Source organism: Petromyzon marinus, chromosome 22, assembly GCF_048934315.1.
Source record: "Petromyzon marinus isolate PM22_M1 ecotype Great Lakes invasive population chromosome 22, UKy_Petmar_22M1.pri1.0, whole genome shotgun sequence".
NCBI classification, from domain to species: domain Eukaryota; kingdom Metazoa; phylum Chordata; class Hyperoartia; order Petromyzontiformes; family Petromyzontidae; genus Petromyzon; species Petromyzon marinus.
In genome coordinates, this window is record NC_133688.1 from 9,072,455 (window position 1) to 9,082,512 (window position 10,058).

Below are 10,058 nucleotides of genomic sequence, written 5' to 3' on the forward strand. Positions count from 1 at the left end.
CAGAGCACATAAAGGTCACCCGAGGAGATCCCTTTCCAAGGGGACTGCGGTCTTTCCCCAAGGCTTTCCCCAACACAACAAGCAGGGTCGATGTCCTTGCTTGTTGTGTTTAGTTTGTTGTCCTTCCCCCGCGAACTTCCAATTAGTACGGTTGGTTACGTACGGTGCGAAAGAAGTTCACCATACAGGTACGTATGGTGCCACGGTGGCGAGACGTTAACTACCTCGCCTCGTATACAGGAGGTTGTGGGTTCGATCCCTAAATTAATGTCTATATTTGGAGTTCGCATGTTCTCCTCGTTCTCCGGTACTTGCGGGTTTTCGCTCCACATTTAGAAACATGCGTTTATAGTATTAGGCTGCTATAAATGTCCGCATGATAAGCCACTTCGTTGAGTTATCATTTATGGCCAGGTCACTTCTGAAAAAGGGCTTAAATTAACTCCGTGGGCTTTACCTAGCAAAAGAAAAAAGGGTTTAGTTTCAATAAAAAATGTTATAGTTTATTTTTAGTGGAATACATTTTGGAATGAAAACATTCAAGAAACGTATTGCATTAGACGATGGAACCATCTAAGATTGGTTTATAATTAGATTTGAACATTTGATCAATTGTTGAAAAAAAGTTATTGGGTTTCTATATCCATCCGTTATGAGCATAAAGACTGCAGATCTTGTCAAATTTAAGGCATCCCTATAAATATCCCGACGTTGCTTCTACAGTATATCTGAAAATATCTCCAGACTTCTATCCCTCTACGCTCAAGCTTTCTCCCCGATGTGTTTAAGGGGCGCAGATGGTCAGTGTCCCGGGGAGATCGCCGATTGTAAGTATACAAGACGCGATTTAAGTTGCACCAAAGAGTCAAGTATTAGACTGTGATGAATTATAGAGAAGAAACTTGTCTTCCAAAGAATAAAACTGAAAGTTTTAGAGTAAGGATGTCGAAATTGACTCGGCATACGTCGTTGTGTTTGTAGATTTTAAGTTCATGTAGTTGATGGTACGTTTGATTCCGGTCAAGGAAAGTGACAAATCGAGTGATCAGATAAAACAACATTGCACGACTTTAAATGTAACATGGGCAAGCCAGACGTAATAACTAGATCAAGGGTATGACCAAGATTGCGAGTGGGAGAGTTCGCATGTTGGGATGAAACCAACACATTCCAGAATAGGAAAACAAATCCTCCGCAAATCAACATGAATATTAAAATCACCTAAGAGTGACGAGCGATGTAATAATGGCAATAAAGTGGAAAATTCTGTTAAAATTACGGCGTTATTACCACACCCGCTTAGCCCATGCCCATGCCAACGAGGCAGCCGCAATTGCGGCTGCCTCGTTAGCACTCTATGTGCACTTTTTTCCAGGATATTGTGGCCAGTGATGTCACGCTGCTACAGTGGAGGGGAATGGCTTTGGGCAGCTGACGAGGGTGAAGAAAATGCAGACACCCGCAGAGTGAGCTCCAGTGCTGCTGTTGGTGGTGGTACCGCAAGTCATCCCACGCAGCTCGCTAGTATAAGCACTAATGGAATAATACACTCAATCAATAAGACATAGGCGAATCGTAAAATAACGTAATTACTAAATGATAGTTATTCGATTGGCCGGTTGCGTGTGGTGGTGTAAAATGTGGGTACTCCGACTTCTAAGACATCTGGCCAGTGTAGAAGAGCATCCAAAATAACGGCGAGTAGGCCTCTAGAGAGCTCCCTGAAGTGGAGGCCCCTCTGCCAGCAGTGACGGAAGGGCCTCCAGTCAATAATTCCGCCTTTATCTCCATCTACCACCTAATTACAGTACAGTCTATGGTTCCAGTCATGTCATATGTATTACTGCCTGTGTACAGACTCATTTTGGGACAATTTCAAGTTTCACGTTTATTTTGTTCAGTCAAGAGACCAGGATGAGTCTCACTTGTAAGTGCAAGCCAGGTCACCAACGTTACAAAAGCAAAAACCGCAAACACAGGCAGAACAAAAAATTAAGCAAATAGGAATCAGAAGGAAAAACAATCGCGTCACAGGAGAAATCGAAAGAGTGCATACACGTCATCAGTATTAAACCAAATATATTTCCATGAAAAAAAAGCGTGGCTCGGCGTACATCATCGTGTCCTTGCTGAGTTCGTCTGTGGTTTATCCAACTACTGCAGGGCTACCACATATTAGAGGCCATCTGTCCCGAGCACACAACTCAACACATTCGTCAATAACACTGCCTTAAAATAAATAAAATTGGCGACGTTTCAAATAATGGCTCTTCACTATAGCACATAAACAGAGATGGCAATATGGATTATTAATAATCGGCGAATAATCGCCAATTGTTAAGGTTTTTTTTATCTTAAGGCAGTGTAATGTACAGGGTGTTTCAAAAAATGGACCTGAATAGAAATCGCTATATCTTTGCAACCACGAATCGCCCATGAATGAAACTCTTACCACTTCAAAGGGCGGGGCATAGAGAGGGCGGGGCATATAGAGGGCGGGGCATAGAGTTTCAAATGATTACCGCGAGATGCCTCTCCCAGCGCACAAACAGCCCCTAGCCTCAGTCATTGGCAAGACAATACTGCCTCAACGTTGGATAGGTGGCATGGGACATCAAGACTTGGCGCTACACTCTTGGCCCCCAAGATCTCCAGACATTACACCCTGCAACTTTTTCTTGTGAGGATACGTCAAAGACCCGTGGTGTTTTTGTGCCACCATTAGCGACTAATCTGGATGACCTCAAAAACAGAATCACAGGCGTTTGGGACGAATGCAACTATCGTCTCGATATTGTCCGTACAGCACGTGGAGGGCACATAGAACATTCATAACTCATTAAACCGTTTGTAACTTTTTGTGTAATTGTAACATGTTGCCATCGTGAAATATACTGCTTCGAAATTGGGGTCCATCTTTTTGAAACACCCTGTACTTTGTGCTCGTGCACCACTGCCAGTTAGGCAGCAGCGTCACCAAGTAGCTTGTCCCTAACACAAGCACTTGCGGATCCAGTGCCTTACTGCACATTTGTGAAACATAACTTTATAGCTCATCGGATTTATTCAGGAAAATAAAATTATGATTCTGATATGCCAGTGAAAAATACTACAATGCAGAACCTCTATAAGCTACCGGTGTTATGTGTATTAACTTACTTAACCAATTGTATGCTTTATTGAGTTCATGAATGACCTTGAGAATACGGATGCGTTTTTATACCACAGAATTCAAAGTAGAAAGACTAAACACTAAGTGCGTCAAACCATTGATGCGTGATTTATTTAAACCCTTAAACTATGTTAAGTGAAATTCAGAAACGGTTAAAATGGGAGGTTAATATCAAGAGGCTGATGTGGAGTTATCTAAGCAAATCCCACCTGAGGAGTGTAAATATTTGTGAGTTTAAGAGTTATTTTATTGTGAAAGCTACTGGAGTTTTATGTAAAATTGATTCAGACGTTACAATCACGCAAACGGAGGCATAGCGACGTGCAGGTATTTTGTGTACTGTTCCTTGTGTATGCCGACTACAAACGAAACTTTTGGTCATCTGAACTTTTTTTTCAAATCGATCTTAAAGTACGGCACTATATGGCACATTACATTACTTCCTCGCCTTTCCTGCCACAATGGTGTCACGTGAGATTGGGTGACGTCACTTTGTTAGTGCAAATACATGCAATCATTACATCATGAAAATGATCCGAAAATCGAAAGAAGCGATGCGAAACAATGATTAAAATTTGATTTTTGTTTTCGTCGAAACTCATCACTCTTCTATATAATTGTAGGTTTTTTTAAGAATAACATTATAAATAAGCCATCATCGTGTCTCCTGTTCAGTCAGGAACTGGGAATCATTTCCAGTGGAATGTTTGTAATGTACCAATTCCCTTCGCTTCGAAGTTAAAGGATAAAGGAGCAGCCCTGAAATCGGCTCGCCTGCCCACGCCACCGCTGGCGGAAGGGCCTCTACTAATGGGTCCTCTAGAACAGGGGTCCCCAACCCCCGGGCCGCGGAGCGGTACCGGTCCGTGGCCTGCTAGGAACCGGGCCGCACAGCAGCAGGAGGTGAGAGCGGTGAGTCCGCGCGTGGCCCGCCCATTATTGTATTATTTACCACTTCCGTCCGCGCCTCTTTCCCGCACCGCGCACTTGTCTGAGTCACAGTGTTGGTAAACCCACAAGCTAACCCCTAGTAGCCACAATGAGTAAAAAACAAACGTTGCTGGAGAGCTTCTTTGAAAAGGGGGAAAGACCCAATGATGACCCCCCCCCCGGTCCGTGACAAAATTGTCTTCCACAAACCGGTCCCTGGTGCCAAAAAGGTTGGGGACCGTTGCTCTAGAGTCTAGAGGGCATTTGGTCTACTCTTCCACGTTGATCAAGACATTTAATAACATTCCCCATTGTTTCAACTTCTCGATTTCCCAATGTGCTAACCGTTACTTCACGACAGTATCCGATCTCAGCAATTAGACATGCAATATTTAATTCGCTGGCAAAACCTGGACTAGTGGACACATACTGTTGCTCGTATTTGGATAATATAATAATTGCTCAGTGTCAAACATGTTCTACTTTTTTGTAAAAAAAACCTAAGAATAGTACAATAAACATTGCAGCATTTTTCTTGTCAAAAATACACATTACATGTTCCATACGGCCTCTATGTAAATCTACTTGGAAATGCATCGTCTGTACTATTACAGTAAGGTGAGTTGATTGCATGTTGCATACAGTCAACATGAACACAACGAAGGGTGAGATTTTAACTACAAATAAAAATATCCACAGAGCATATTATCCCAATGCACCAATATTTCACTTTTAAATTGCTTATATCGGTTTTAATGTTTATAATAACCATTGAGAAAACACAACGTATTAAATTATTGTATATATAGTGAATACCATATGAATTAGCCCATAATTATAGATAGAAAAATATATAATCAAACGTTACTTATTTGGAAGGCTGAATATATGCTGTACAATTTTGGACATAAAGACAGTGTAGGAACCAATATTACTTTGAAGCAATATAAATGAATGCTCGGCGTAACAAGATTCAACATGTGGAATATATAACATCATTCTTTGGTCTTGGGATCTTCACTATTGGCAGCGGCAGGATATTGCAATACGCTGTACACGCATTCAGGTGGCGGGGTTGGCGTCTGGTAATTTTGCTCATTTTCTGTAAAAGTAAATGTTGTGTTAATGTTGTTCATAAGACGTTCAGACAGAAGTTTACTTCCCAAGTGGAACCAGAGCCATGCAGCCAGCTGACAACAGGGGGCAGAAATGTGTTGTGTAACGCTTTGTATGAGGAATGCATGATTCTGTGTGCATCTGCCACAATCCCTGTGTACAATTCCATGCATTAGTTTTGTAAGTCCGAGTCCGCCCTTAGAGTGGAAATTAGTCACTTGATATGTAAAATGCCATACGGTTTGGTATAACATAGCAACAGTGTTGTTAACCAGTTATTTGTTAAAACAATTGTGTTTTACTTCCATGTATGGTGTGAAACACAACCACATGAACATTGTAATATAACAATGTCCGATTATTTATTTACTTGTTGCCATCATATTGCAATCTTTAAGATGATTAACAGGAAAGGGTGCGGGTGCTTTTTCAGCATTTTTTGTCGCCAAAATACCAAAGGTCGGAAGTCGACATTTCTACCTCCATTTCTGCCATGCAGTTCTGGGAACACACGTCGGCAGTTTTTTTAAGGCGATATTCCTCTTCGAATAATTCTGCTTACATTTTTATCCGATAAAATAATTAGGCTGCCTTAAGCACCGTGGTGTCAGGGAAATGTTCTGGTCTCTGATGGTAGCATTAAGGAGATTTCCACGGGAAGATACAATACAGGCTGCACTTGTAGCAGATAACCTTCCAAGACAGATGGATTTTGCTCATACTGGAACATCTCAATTAAGTTGACTGTTGTGGTAGACGTCTTCCTTATTTATCTTTAATTGTACTATTGTTAATTGAACAAATTATTTGGTAAAGCTGCATTGGCAGTGGTGCAAAAAGCACAATAAAAACAAATCTGAACACAATCATCAATAAGACCTGGCTACAAGTGATAGCTCATCGAAAGTGGCTCAAGTGGAAATATATAGCAGCCAAATACTCTAAACGCGTGTTTCTATGTGGAGGTAAAAAAACGAGAGAACCCACGCGACCATGTAGAGAACATGCAAACTCCAAATGTACAGCAGATGTCAGGCTTATACATGACTCCTTGCAATTTGGTGTTTTAACGTCTTAACACAAATGTTTTATTGCCAGAAAGGGGAAAACCCTATTATCACAATTTAATACTGGCAAAGGAGGCCTCATGATGTAACTGCTCACCCCGAGCTCTCGATGCCCTGATAGTGGCATTGTCTTTGTGCTGTTCTCCTTTTGGCGTCCTCTGGTCTAACACTGTTAGTGAGACTAGGCTCTAAAGAAAGCTGTCTCTGGTGTGGACCAATCAGTTTCAAAGGCAAATGCGTCACATACTGTCAGAGCATGTGTTTTTTTGTTTGCATGTTCACCACAAGTATATGTCGTTAATGCAGACATGATTCCTTGCAAAGGTTTCAGTTTGGTGTTTTAACATCTTAACACAACTGTTTTATTGCCAGAAAGGGGAAAACCCTTTTATAATAATAATAAGACTCTGTGTATCTGCAGTGATTGTTCCATGACTTGTGAGGTCTCTTACCTGGTGATCTCATCCGTGAAATATCTTGACTTCCCATCTACAATAAATTATGCACATAGCAAATTCAGATTATTACGTGGATAATATAGAAAGGTTTTCTTTTTAAATGTAAATGCTGGGATTTGAGAGCCATACAAAGCACTAACTTTAGGTCACAAGATGCAAATTACACGTTGTTTTGTTATGATTGTTGGCATAATTATATTATTACAGTTAGCAAACTTAAGCTAATAATACCTTAATAGAGTAATGTCCGTCATTTTAAGTTACTTTTGTGTTTAGTTTGTTGTTCATCCCTCGCACCTCCGATTAGCGTGGTTGGCTACGTACGGTGCGAAAGAAGTTCTACATACACGCAAACAATTTATCAAAACGAAAATGTATTAATCTCTTCATTTAATTCATGTCACTAGCCCCATTTGATCAATCTGTTGCATATTGGAAGGCATGGCACTTCATGTGTTATGCCATCCTCCATTCACAACAGGTATCCTGTCATTGAAAACTCCCCTTACAGTTATACACACACCGCTTTAGTGTGTAACAATGGCACTTTTGTGTAACAAACACTGTATTTCATACTAAATGTCATGTTTTTTATTGCGTATTTTAAGATATCAACATGCGTTACCTACAGCTCGTCGAAATTAAATCCCAAACACAATGAAGTAGAATTGGCAGGGGCGGCCCGAGACTCGCTGCTAGCAACTGGTGCCCAAGGGTGGACCATGCAATCGGTACCCCCAAAGGGCAGATCTAGGCTGAGGTTTTTGATAAACTGTGAAACATTTTGCTCCTATTTCCCTTTGAATTTTTTTAAGCGTATTTGTTTAAACAAAGGCATAATTATGTGGGTTGTTCGTCCGTCCGTCTGTCCAACCAATACATTCTCAGAAATTTTGAGAAATTAATTATAATTCATATTCCCTCTGTACACGCACAATTGAAATAATGACATGTACGTTATTTTATTTGAAAAAAAAATGTTCGATGTATTTTTTGGCGCTCCACTTAACTTGGCGCCCGAGGCCACCGCCGAGTTCGCCTCTATGAACGGGTGGCCGCCCCTGAGAATTGGCGTAGAACGCTTAACGCTCACGCCAAAATTTGCGAGTCAAGATACAAGAGCTCATATCGTCTCTGCGGCATTGTTCCCCGTTCTACACTGGATGCACGGTGAAATTTAGTGGACGTTGATGAATAAAACAAAGGCAGGCTTACACGAGGGAGGGAAAGTATATGGAATGTCACTGCTGTGGCACTTTTGAAGGTAACCTCTTACCCTGAGCTGAATTGCTGTTTCACCCTGTGGTAGCGTGCCAGGGTCTGTCTTGAGGTGGCCTGTGTGCATTATCAAAAGGCACAGTGCAAAGGAAGTTTAACATATTCTACATACATTATGGAAGGGCCTCCACAAGAGGGGGCCTGAGACAGCCACATTCGAGTGTATTTGGCCTACTCTTTCACACGGGCCAGACATGCTGGACATATCCACACTTTACCCCATCACACGCGGCAGTGTGAATAATACAGTACTGTACCAACGTACAACACAGTATTGCAATGAATGAGGGGGGCACAGTGCTAATCTGCACTATGCACACGCAAATTTGTATTTAAACAAAATCATACCACACATTTCTTGTGATGAAACGTAGGAATTGTTTATCCGTATTTGAAGAATCTTCTCACCTGTTTCAGAACTAAAACAATAAACACCACAGTCCATAATTGGCTTAACCTCATTAGACAGTGCGGTCCACTATGGTACAGACATATTTGGCATTCAATCCATAAAAAACGACGCTTCCAGCATGCAGAGTAAAACGTCGGACACCATGGCGATCTACAGAACTACACCGAGTATGCACTACACAGCACAACTGCGGAAACAAACGGAAAATGTAGTCCCCAGGACGAGGTCAGGCGTACACAATGCATTGCGCCAGGTGACAGTGTTTCCCGGTGAGCCGTGACCAACTGACACCAATATGTAATGCTTTTACAATCGGAAGCGATGTTTGTTTTCCAGTCACCAAAATGCCATGGCGACGGAGATCTTACTTTTACCCCCGAGTGGCATTTATTGAACAAAACAAATGTCAGAGAACTACGTTGCCAGCGGTGTAGGAGCGCATAGTACTTTACCGTACAAAAATACAATCTCAGCCCCTTAAACTTTAACACTGCCTCAAACAGAATGTTATGTTTTGGCTAAATAACAAAGATACATTTAGTCATTGACCTATGATAATTTGGTCCGATACTATTCGACTAGCTGCCCTACAGAATACATTTTAAAATGCATAGTTCGTCCATATTTACCTGTGATATTTGTCCTGTAAAATACCTGCAAAAACACGAATATTTTATACAGTAATTATATTTTTGTGACTTCACAATAAAATCAGTCGGGCCAGTGATGTCCCTTGCTCTTTGCAGTATTTCTATATAGTTCTGTAGTGCTGTGCTATCTTCATGCCATTGCTTCAGGGACACATTAATTAGGCACGTCTTATGCTAATTTTGTTAATGTATTTGCAAACTTAACATTAAAAGATTTTAGCAGCTGTCAATGAATAAAAATACCATGAATATTGACGACGTGAAATACTATGTTGAGTTGAGTGATAAGGCTTCAGCCACAATTAATATGTAGTGACCATTGTACAATGTATGTAAAATACTTCGTATACTGTCCTCTATGTACTATCTATAAAGAAAGCCAAGGCGTCTGTGCTTCAGACACACTTGGCATATCCCAAATCTCAGCCTCGGCAATCATTGGGAAAATGTTCTAATACAATATTGACGTCTTGGTGATCTCTAAGTATGTAGCCGGTTAGCATCCTGTAGCAATGTGCATGATTACATGAAACACTGCTTTTTCTAATAAATGACCGTGTAATATAATCCTCTAAAACAAGACAGCAGCAGGCCACCTTGGTTGTGTGTTCCCATTACTTTAAGAATTTGTCGTCAGTTGCTTAGGTTTGATTATTTTTGCAGCCTGTGGACTCTTGTCTCGTTTCTTTTTGATAACACATTTACTGCTGCAAGTTCGCACAGCACACAGGTATAGTGAGATTATGGGTAAAGCATGAGGCCTGGGTGTTCAAGCATGGCTTTGATAATAAAGAGCATTATCTCGTGACTATGTTGCACCTGGTGTATATTGTATGGATGATGTATGCGGCTTGGTGAGCTCTTTTGCCCTTGTTCTATGGAAAAATAAAAAGTTTACAACTCTGTAATGCAGTTTCCCCCGAAATGAAACAAGACATTTGTCCCGTGGGATTTGGATTGGAAAACACACTACAG

At 41.1% G+C, this 10,058-nt stretch overlaps 1 long non-coding RNA gene across 1 annotated transcript; it reads right to left on the bottom strand.

Moving 5' to 3' along the window:
* Positions 1–2,062: 2,062 nt before the first annotated feature.
* On the bottom strand, positions 2,063–8,079 carry LOC142925629 (uncharacterized). The gene is made up of 3 exons (XR_012942569.1): positions 8,020–8,079; positions 6,738–6,774; positions 2,063–5,204 (listed from the first exon to the last, which is right to left on the bottom strand). It is a non-coding gene; the product is annotated as an uncharacterized LOC142925629 (long non-coding RNA).
* Positions 8,080–10,058: the final 1,979 nt, after the last annotated feature.